The sequence below is a fragment of the Hibiscus syriacus genome, unplaced genomic scaffold (genome assembly GCF_006381635.1).
Source record: "Hibiscus syriacus cultivar Baekdansim isolate YM2019G1 unplaced genomic scaffold, ASM638163v2 tig00110270_pilon, whole genome shotgun sequence".
Taxonomy (NCBI): domain Eukaryota; kingdom Viridiplantae; phylum Streptophyta; class Magnoliopsida; order Malvales; family Malvaceae; genus Hibiscus; species Hibiscus syriacus.
The window spans coordinates 102724-114781 of record NW_024062656.1 but is presented as its reverse complement, the minus strand read 5'-3'; positions in this window follow the sequence as shown (position 1 = coordinate 114781).

Here is a 12058-nt window from a genome sequence, read left to right as displayed (position 1 = left end):
AACGGATTTTGATTTTCTTCGAGCAGCTTGATCTTGACTTCGTGCTACTGAAGCCATCACTGCCTACTCCGGTGACTACCCCAGTTGATTCTACTATTGATGAGGCCACACCTGATGTCGTCTTTTCTTTTGCTGCTACTGCTGCTACCATCACTTCCGCGAAAAAGTACAAGAAAGACAACAAGACGGTGTGAGGTCATCTCTTGAGTCACATGTCTATCAAGTTGTTTGACATGTTCCTCAAAGAAATGAACACCAAGATGATTTGGGACACGTTGGAGAAGAAGTATGGTGTTGATGATGTGAGTATCAAGAAATATGTCGTTGGCGAGTGACTGAGATTCCAAATGACTGACGAGAAGTCGATCATGGACCAAGTCCATGACTGACGAGAAGCTACCCAAGTCCTGGTCTGATTACTGTAACTCTCTCAAACATAAAAAGAGGGACATTTTGCTTGAGGAGCTGGTGGGTCATATGAAGATAGAAAAGGCTAACTGGTTAAAGGATAAGGTTACTAACTCTATTAGTTAATTATCTTTTAAAGCTAACCTGGTTGAGTTTGGTGTTGCTTCAGGGTCTAAGTTTAAAAAAATCACAAACTTCAAAAGAGGAAATCAAAACAAGAAGACGAAACCTCAGAAGAATGCCTACTTAAAAAAACCAGGTAAGCCCAAAGTTGAAGGGAAATCCTTTAAGAGGTATGTGTGCGGACTAGTCGACCATAAAGCCTATCAGTGTCAACACCGTTCTAATCACTAGAATTGAAACAAACCACAAATAAATATTACAGAGAACAATATTGATGATGTCATTATCGCGGTGGTTTCAGAAGTAAATCTACTGACGAACAATACTAAGTGGGTCGTCGACACTGACACTTCTAGGCATTTCTACGCAAAGAGTGAATTTTTCACTAAGTTTGAGGATGGGGATAAAGGTGAACGCGTGTACATGGGAAACTCCAGCAGCTCTGAAGTGCTGGATAAAGGCTAGGTTTTACTCAATAATAATGTCATGTATGTACCTGTCTTGCGTAGAAGTTTAATAAGAGGCAGACTTTTAAATAAGGCATGCATTAAGTCAGTTTTTGAGACAGATAAAATTGTACTTTCCCGAAACGGTGATTATGTTTGGAAAGGTTTTCTAAATGGGGGTTTATTTGTCATAGAAACTCAACTTAATGAAAATAAAGTTACTACTTCTTCTTATATTGTTGAAACTATTGATATGTGGAATATTAGATTAGGTCATGTAAATATTCAATCTTTAAAGAAACATATGAAAATGAATATTATGCCTAAACTAGACATAACTAGCTTAAACAAATGTGAAATTTGTGTAAAAGCCAAGCATGCTAAACCTCACTTTAAGATTGTTCCTAAAAAATAAATATATGATATAATAAAAAAATAATGAATACCAACAATCTAAACAAAAATTAAATTTGAGTTCCACATAAAGCTTTCTAAAGAATTAAATTATTCTTTTTGTCCTATAGTTTGTGTCTTATATTGATTATTCATATAGTTTTAAGAGATATATTCGATCAAGTTAACTAATAAAATTATCCTTAAAAGGTGATTGATAGATTTGACTGATTTATTTTGATAAATATAAAAGAGAGGAGCATATAAAGGTAAAAAAAAGAAATATAAGTGTTGTTTGTTAACTTTTATGATATGATATTTTAAATGAGACAATTTTAAAAATCAAAAGAGACACCTTTAGTGGGAAGATGAGAGTATGATTTAATCTGATTTGATTTAAATTTTTATTTAAATTAAATAATTTTAATTTAAAATAATTGTATATTATTTCAAGAGGTGCAAAATCTAGCTTAAATTTTGAACCATCTCTAACAAATATTAGCTTGAATTCTAGCAAGTTGTTTGAATTTTGAAATTCCGAGGACTATTTTATCTATTCCAAAATTGCAATCTCTGTAACACCCTAATCCGATCTTACTCGAAGTCCAGAGGATTTGAATGTCGCATGGAACCACCGAAGTGACTAACCATTTTTTTTCATTTAAAAATACAATATATTTATAAAAGACATCAATAATAGTAATAAAATTATTTTTATAAATTGGAGCTCCATGACACATATAAAATCAATTAATACAAATCAAAGTTTACAACTCATGATACATAAGTAAGGGTTCTATGAATACACATGCCCACTACAAGTAGCCAACCAATACTTTGAGAGAAATGCTGGAAAACCTGCTACAATAGTGCTCGTTGAATGACTCGATATAATAACCTACAAAAAAAATCCGAACGTTGAGCTTACAAAACTCGGTAGTGTAACCACTAATATAGAGAAGCATATGCATCTCATAAACATAAGCATGCTAGAAGACATGTTAATAAGTAGTAGGTACATGCATGATCCTAATCAAGTGTTACCTACTTAAGATTCAACAATGCTACCTCTTTAGTGTAATTCTCACGCTTTCCTTAGTCTTTACTGAGGGCCTCGCCATGAGTAAACATATACTAGGTCTTTAACCTCAGTATAATACTATAATGCATCATAATGGACACACAATGTAGTACCCAATATCACAAAGACGCCAAGTACAATCACAAAAACAAGGGTAGGCATCATGGTGTAGTCAGAGGGTTACTTAGCATCTCAGGACTCACACCCCTCTATCCTACCAAAGGTACCCTGGATAAGACTCGGGTCACTTAGCATCGAAATCTTCATCTAGAAAGGGCCCTTATTGCATAGTACCTAGGACGCCTCTAAGGTCACATAACATCGGAGCCTACGTCCTGCTAGTATAGTCCTTTAGAGTACTCGAATGTGTCTGGGTCACATAGCATCAGTACAACGTTCAAATAACACTTAAATTGATCTCTCACTAACTTGGATATATCCAAATATTTTGTACACGTAAGATGATTGTTATACTACTAAAGTAACTCGGGAGTCCTTGTTGTTTCCCAAGTGTCACACAAAGGCTAGTATTATGGAATCTTACCTCATAAGGTTCTTATGATTATGACAAAATTATCATTATCATTACGTTATTATCACATTATTATCTTGTCATTATTGTCAATTACAACACAAGTAGGTGAAATTTTTCCCTCACTCACTATTATCTCATTTGTTCTCTATACTAGAACATTATACAAAAGCTTATTAGTATTTTAGTGTTTTATGCCCTTAACGTAATTCATAATCACTGCTACCCACTAGGTATAAAATAACAAGCCCAACACTCGATTTGGGTATAATTCACTAACAATGATTCCCTAATCATTCTCATCGTACTTCTCATCGGTTATCCCTTGAACCAGTAGGACTACTTACATATCCTTGATTATATGTATATGGGTAGTACTTGTCTTCCACTAACATTTTATTCACTTCATTCATCGTCTCACTCGCTGGCATATATTTCGAAATTATCATTCATTCACGATTACTCAATACGTGTTTGATTGAAGAAACTCATAAGTTATATGCTTATTATGGTTTACTTCGATTGTAACCCACTCTTATGAGTGTTTGAGGGCCCCTTTGGCTATTTACGTCTTTCACGAACTAAGTTTTACCATTTTGGATCATCCTTGACTCTTACGAGCCTTAACGAGGTCAAAACTAACTATCCAAAGTGGGTATTATTGATACTCAACTTGCAATATCTATACCCTAAGGTCAAATATCAATATCCCTATAAGTATCGGTACCAAAAATTACTTTTGTTTGCTAAAGAGTGGCCCAATATCAATATCAGATACCCTCAGTATTGATACTAGTGGAGCATTATCGATACTCCAATTCCCAGTATTAGTACCCTTTTTCCAACATTGGTATTAAAACCTATTTCCAGAGTTGGTATTAGAACCTATTTCTAGCAATGATATCGATACCATATACCCTCAGTATCAATACCAGAGGGGCAATATCGATACTCCTCCCTTTAGTATCGATACTTTTTGCCAAAATTGCCCAAAATTCATCTTAGTTCATCCATTATCGATATTGTTCATCCAGTATCGATACTCAAACCCAGAAATGCTTTGTTTAAGCTCGGGAAACACTCAAGAATCCTCTTAAACACTCTAGTTTGGTCCCAAATTAACTTCTAAAGTTTATGGGAGTTTTTTAGGGTTATTTAGAACTATAAAAATACTACATTTACCACAAAAACGTCACCTAGACAAATCATGCAAAACTCCCCAAATATGCTCAAAACCCAAATCCCCAACAAAGCATCATGTTTAGGAAGTTCATAACACAAAAAAGGATTAAAAATACACTACCTTAGTTAGGGAATCTAAAATAAAGGTCTTTTAGCTCAACCACACTTTCTCTTACCTTCTCCTTGTTCTAGGATGCTCACCACCCATTTCCTTTTGTCCAAAACATGAAATCAAGTTGTTGAATCACCAAAAAAGTTGCTAGAAAGCTTAAGGACAAATTTTAAGCCTAAAGGGAGCATGAAAGATGCTTAAAGATCTTACCTTGGAGGTATGACACTTAGGAGGAAGGAGGAGAAGGAAATGAGAATGAGGAATGAGGAATGAAGAGAAGAAGATGAAGATGAAGGAGGAAATAAAACCATCATATTTTCACAAATGGAAAAATTACACTTTTAGTCATTCATATTTTGTCTTATATTTAAAATCTCCTTTTTATAACTCTTTTGGGCTCAATTCCAAATCCAATTGAGCCCAACTTGGCCCAACGACTCTAATTATAAATTTCATGAGGTCAACATGTCTATCGAGTAAACCTGAAACTACTAGCTCAGAATTTGGGGTGTTACAATCTCTTTTCTCAAAATGCACAAATTAGAAAGATGAAAAATTAAAGGAATAAAAAATGAAAAGATAAACAAATTAAATTTTATTTCCATGCGCTTGGTAAAAAAGATAGAAAATTAAAAGAAAATCGTATTTTCTTTTCCTTCATTGTTTCGTAGAATTGAAAAAATTAATAAGAAACAATTAAATTTTAAAAATACATGTTTTAAACTAACTTACATCTCTTTCACTTTCTCTCATTTTCCTCTTTCAAATTGAAATGATTTATTTCTACATAAGAGTGTAGAAAATTGTCATCCTCTCATTTTCTTCTTTCTCGTTTTTTCTTTCCTGCCAAACACATTTAAATTTTATTATATTTTTTATTTTTTGATTTCCTTCTTCCATCCTTCTATTTTTCACCTAACCAAATAAATCTTTTATGGGTCAGTTTGGTAGGATTTTTGAAAAGTGACTTTTAAAAGTGTTGTAGAAAAGAACTTTTAAAAGTGTAGTTTAAAATTTAATTATTTGAGGTTGTTGTTAAAAAGTGGCTTGAAAATATAAAATGCTTATTATATACATTATGTTATAAATTAAAAATATAGAATTTAAATTATATTTACACTTATTAATACTATGATATATAAAATATATCAACATAAACTATAATAAAAATATTTACAGATAACTCATTAATAATATTTTTATATATAAAATATTTTATTAAAAAAATATATCATCAATACTTTTTAATATGTGGATATAAAATTATTAAAAGATAATAATTTAAATACTTATTTTTACAAAATAAATATTACAAAAAATACATTAATGGATACAAATTAAAGTGAATTTATTAAATTAGAAGTTATGATATCTCTCAATAATTCTATTTCATAACAAGATGGAGCGTTTAATTCATCATCATCATTACTTTTTCCATCTTGTACATCTTTTGTGTTATGTTCATAAGTCTCGTCATTTTTTCGTACAACATAAAATTTGCATCATCAAAACCTGCATGTATACAAATAAAATTTGTATCGCCATTATGCATCGTCATTGTGCATCATCAAAATTTGCACCATTTATTTTAGGTAATTAAAATAAATTATTAAGTAAAAAAATTATTTTTAAACATGTTAATACTAAATTATTAAAATAAAATGTAAATACATAATTGAGTGGGGCATATCCATTAGTAAGTGTAAAATTATAATTTGCTTCCAAACGTAAAGTTAAAAATGAAAAAAGCTACAAATCTTAGTTTTTGCGGTTGGTTTGCAAACATCGTTTTCACCATAATTTTTTTTACACGTTTGACATTGATTTTGTTGTCAAATCGAGTTTTTTTAACTAAAAGTGATTTTAGAAAGTCATACCAAACAGGACTTATATTCAGAGGCATCTATGCATAGGCCATGGGCCCTATGCCCAAAACAGGGTATATTATTTATTCAATCACCCATTTATTATTTAGTTTATGTTTTGGCCACTTAATTTTTATTTATTTTAAATTATATTTAATGTTACATTTTGATTCTATTTTGGTCACTCATATTTAAAAGTTTAAGGGTAATGTTCATGTATCATCATAATATAATGTCACGTCATGATTGAAAAATAATTAAAATGTCATATTAACATAATTCTTAATTTTTTAACATTCAAGGTTTGAAGTTTAAAATTCGAAGTATTAAAGTTTAGAATTTAAATTTTTAAATAAGACATATGATAGATTTAAATTTTGCTTTTCAAAATATTCACTGTCGAAATAATCATCTTTTATATAAACAGCTTTAAATAATATATTTTAAATTATATTCTGAATAATTTGGACAACCTTCAAATTTTACTAATAGCACAATGTTTAAATAGGTGTAATTCAATGTCACCATTTCAAAATTCTATAAAAAGAAAGAATATTTGGATTTCAACTTTAATAAACTTATTTAATTCTACTTGTTTTATGAATATATATATATATATATATATATATTCTCAAAAATATTTTTAAATTCTTCATCATATACACATATTATACTAATAAAACTACTCGAACTTGAAATATCTAAAAGAAAACACTTTATTTTATAATTTAAACCCCCGAAAGAATTCAAATGGAAAATATATTGATTGAGTCTAAGTTTACATATTTACGTAGGGTTGGGTTAACATGGTTTTGAGTGTGTCAATCAAGTTTATCAATCTTTTACCCATCGGCTCTCTTAAAACAGATAATAATAATAATATCAGCAAACAATTTTGGGGTGAAAATAAATTCAATATTGATCCAAAACAAGAAAAGAAGAGATCCCAACCCTGTTTTCCCTCGGTGACAGAAATTAAATAACATGTTCGAACGTTATCCAAAACAAGAAAATAACAGATCCCATGGCATCATTATTCCACAGTATACTAGGCTTAGGGTTTTGCCAGTTTTAGGGGTTGACAAGCAGGGCCAAATGCCCTAATTTATCTGGACAGTGATGTGAGAGGCTGTGCCTGTACTCGGCAATTTCAAACGAATATTACCCCAATCATTCCCTTTTTTTAAGGTTACCTAAAGTGCATGGTTTTCGGGACGTTTAAGCAAAACACAATAAGGCTTAATTGTTAAATATGGATAAAGAGAATAATAAGCCATCATTTTGGGAAGAAAACAACAAGCATAAGTGCTATAATTTATATACTGTAAGAATTGATTTTAATCGTACTTTATATATATTAATTGTTAAAAGTTCATAGTTTGGCAACCAACCTTGAAAAAATAATTTTCAAAGTTTGGTAAATGTTTCTTTGAAATTGGTTTTCAAAGTTTGGTAAATGTTTCTTTGAAAACTGGTTTTTCAAAGTTTGGTAGATGTTTATTGAAATATTGTAATGGGATAATCATAATTAGTCACTAAACTTTAGGGTATTTACAAAATTAAGTCCTTAAGCTTCAACTATAAATATCCTAGCTCATTTAGCTTCAAAACCATCCCAAAAATCATTTCTTTCTCCAAATACTAGAGAGCTTTCTTGTGAGTAGTGAGTGTTTTGTAAACACCTGCAAATTTTCTCTTTTAGTAAAAGATCTACAGCAGTCCGGAGACGTAAGCAAATTGGATGAACTTCGTTATCAATTTCGGGTATTATTTTTCCGCTTTTATTTCGCATTCTCACTAATCTGGTTATAGGGGAATTACTCGTACTCGGTTATTTCGCAACAACTGATATCAGAGCTTTTGATTGTGAATTTTGTCAATTTTTGCGAGGTTATAATGAATTTTGTGAATAGTAAAAAATTTGTCGACGATACGAGTTTGTTGACGGAGGTGTTATAATACACGGTGGTTCGCACAAATTGTCATAAACGATTCGAAGAAGCCAGATTCGAGTGGGAGCGATGGCTGCAGACGAAGGGAATGTGAAAATTGAAAAGTTCGATGGTGCGGACTTTGGCTTTTGGAAGATGCAGATTGAAGATTTTCTGTACCAGAAAAATCTATATCAACCTCTCTCAGGAAAACAACCAGAGGGCATGAAGATTGAAGACTGGGCTCTTCTCGACAGACAAGCCCTCGGAGTTATCCGACTGACGTTGTCCCGAAATGTTGCTTTTAACATAGCAAAGGAAAAGACCACGACGAGTCTTATGGCGGCTCTCTTCAATATGTATGAGAAGCCATCGCCCTCAAACAAAGTTCATTTGATGAGGCGATTATTCAATTTGTGGATGGAGGAAGGGGCATCAGTGGCTCAACACCTAAATGAGCTCAACACAATCACAACCCAATTGAGTTCCGTGGAAATTGAATTTGATGATGAAGTTTGGGCTTTAATACTCTTATCATCTCTACCAGACAGTTGGAATGCTACTGTTATAGCAGTTAGCAGCTCGTCGGGAAACAACAAATTGAAATTCGACGATGTTCGGGATCTAGTACTGAGCGAAGAAATTCGACGGAGAGAATCGGGTGAAGCATGAACCTCCTCAGCCTTGCATACGGAGTCTAGAGGGAGAACTTCAGAGAGAAATTCAAATCGTGGCAGATCCAAATCCAGAAGGGAAAAATCAAGAACGGGAAAGAAAGATTATACTTGTTATAATTGTGACAAGAAGGGTCACTTTAAAAGAGATTGTCGAGCACCGAAGAAAGATACCGGCGCACAGGAATCTGCCAACATGACAGAGGAGACATGTGATGCCATGATTCTAAGCGTCAACAGTACGATTGAATCATGGATCTTGGATTCATGGGCATCTTTCCACTCCACCCCATGCCGAGAAATCATGGAGAACTATGTCAGTGGTGATTTTGGGAAGGTTCATCTAGCTGATGATGAAACCTTGAAGATCGTCGGAAAAGGAGACATCCGATTAAAGTTGCAAAACCAGACCACCTGGACGCTGAAAGGAGTAAGACATATTCATTGACTCAAAAGAAATTTGATTTATGTAGTACAGCTTGATGGAGAAGGTTATAATACAACCTTTTCAGGCTGTGAATGGAAGATTACCAAAGGAGCACTCATCATTTCTCGTGGTAAGAAGACTGATACTCTCTATATAACCTCAAACTTAGAGAATATCATTACTGTAGCAGATGCTGATGGAAAATCAAACCTATGGCACCAAAAGATTTGTCATATGAGCGAGAAAGGGATGAAGACACTTTTGTCAAAAGGGAAGTTGCCAGATCTAAAGAATGTAGATGTCGGACTATGCGAGGATTGCATCTTTGGCAAATAAATGAAAATCAGCTTTGCAAAGATTGGTAAGACACCCAAGGCTGAAAAGTTAGAGTTGGTTCATACTGATGTATAAGGACCATCTCCAGTTCCATCTCTTGCAGGCTCATTATATTATGTCACCTTCATCGATGATTCTACAAGGAAGGTGTGGGTTTATTTTCTGAAGAAGAAATCAGAAGTCTTTGATACCTTCAGAAAATGGACGGTCATGGTGGAAAATGAGACTGGTCTGAAAGTCAATCGGTTAAGGTCTGACAATGGAGGAGAGTACAGAAATCGTAGATTCAGATATTTCTGCGCAAACAATGGGATTAAGATGAAGACAACAGTTTACATGACACCGCAGCAGAATGGCGTAGCAGAGCGCGTGAACAAAACTCTGAATGAACGTGCCAGAAGCATGAGGATACATGCCAGATTACCCAAATTTCTATGGGATGAAGCTATCAACACTGCAAGTTACCTGATCAACTGTGGGCCCTCAGTTCCTTTGGATGACAGAATACCATAGGAAGTTTAGAGTAAGAAAGAAATAAACCTTTCACACTTAAGAGTGTTTGGTTGTATTTCTTATGTACACATAGATTCTACTTAAAGAAGTAAACTTGATGCCAAGTCCAACAAATGCGTCTTTGTTGGTTATGGTGGTGATGAGTTCGGTTACCAGTTTTGGGACTATGAAAATCAAAAGATCATCAGAAGCAGAGATGTCATTTTCAATGAGAATGTGATGTACAAAGACATATCAACCGTAGAATCGAGTAGCTCCAATACCGAAGCTGAAATAAAAGAATTTGCTGAGTTCGAGGAGATTTCTGGAAATGATGTTCAGATCAGTCCTGAAGCAGTTCAAGAAGAACCAGGCACACCAAAACTGAGACGCTCCCTTAGAATTCCTAAACCAACCCAGCGTTATTCGCCTTCTTTGCACTACTTGTTACTGACTGAAAATGGTGAACAAGAGTGCTACGATGAAGCAATGCAGCTGGAGGATTCAGTCAAGTGGGAGTCTTCCATGAAAGATGAGATGGACTCACTTATGTCAAATCAGACTTGGAAATTAGCTGAATTACCACCAGGCAAGAAAGCACTCCGTAACAAGTGGATTTACAGGATCAAAGAAGAGCATGATGGGAGCAAACGCTACAAAGCAAGATTGGTTGTCAAAGGCTTTCAGCAAAAAGAAGGTTTTGACTACAATGAAATTTTCTCTCCAGTCGTGAAGCTATCTACAATTAAACTGGTGTTGAAAATTGTAGCTGTAGAGAATTTACATCTTGAGCAGTTAGATGTGAAGACATCTTTTCTTCATGGTGATTTGGAGGAAGAAATCTATATGAGGTAGCCATAAGGCTTCATAGAGGCAGGCAAAAAAAGCCTGGTATGCAGGTTGAAGAAGAGCTTGTATGGTTTAAAACAAGCTCCTAGACAGTTGTACAAGAAGTTCGATAGCTTCATGGGTAGCAATGGTTTTACCATATGCCAAACAGATCATTGTTGCTACATCAAGAGGTTCGACAATAGCTTCATTATTTTATTGTTGTACGTTGATGACATGCTCGTTGCAGGCTCAGACATGCAAGAGATTATAAACTTGAAGCAAAAATTGTTGAAGCAGTTTGCTATGAAGGATTTGGGCGCTGCAAAGCAGATTCTTGGGATGAGGATCAAGAGAGACACAAAGTCGGGGACTTTGATATTATCACAGGCTGAGTACATCAACAAAGTACTCTCCAGGTTCAACATGCAAGATACTAAACCAGTAAGTACACATTTAGGTGTTCATTTCAGACTCTCCAAAGAACAGTCACCAAAGACGGAGGAAGAATGTACACACATGGTGAAGGTGCTGTATGCCTCAGTAATTGGAAATCTGACGTATGCCATGGTTTGTACCAGACCAGATATTGCTCAAGCAGTGGGAGCTGTTAGCATGTACATGAATAATCCGAGCAAGGTACACTGGGAAGCAGTCAAATGGATCCTCAGATATCTGCGGGGTACCACAAACAAAGCACTTTGTTTCAAAGGTGGAGATACGATACTGACAGGCTATGTAGATGCTGACTTAGGCGGAAATGTTGACATCAGAAGGAACACTACAGGGTATGTCTATACTCTAGGAGGAACCACAGTGAGTTGGGTTTCTCAACTACAGAAGATAGTTGCTCTCTCCACAACTGAAGCAGAATATGTCGCTGTTACGGAAGCCAGCAAGGAGATGGTTTGGCTCTAAAGTTTCTTAGAAGAGTTAGGCAAGAAACAAGAAAACAATGTCTTGTATTGCGACAGTCAAAGTGCTATCCATCTAGCAAAGAATCCATCTTTTCATTCTAGGACGAAGCACATACAATTGAGATACCATTTTATCCGATCTCTTCTGGAAGATGGGATTTTGAAGCTTGAAAAGATTAGTGGAGATCAAAATCTGACAGACATGTTGACAAAGACGGTGACTATAGACAAACTGAAGTTGTGTTCAACTTCAGTTGGCATGCTAGAGTAACAAGACTAGAAAAGCTACTGCATTGATCGAGGTGTGAATA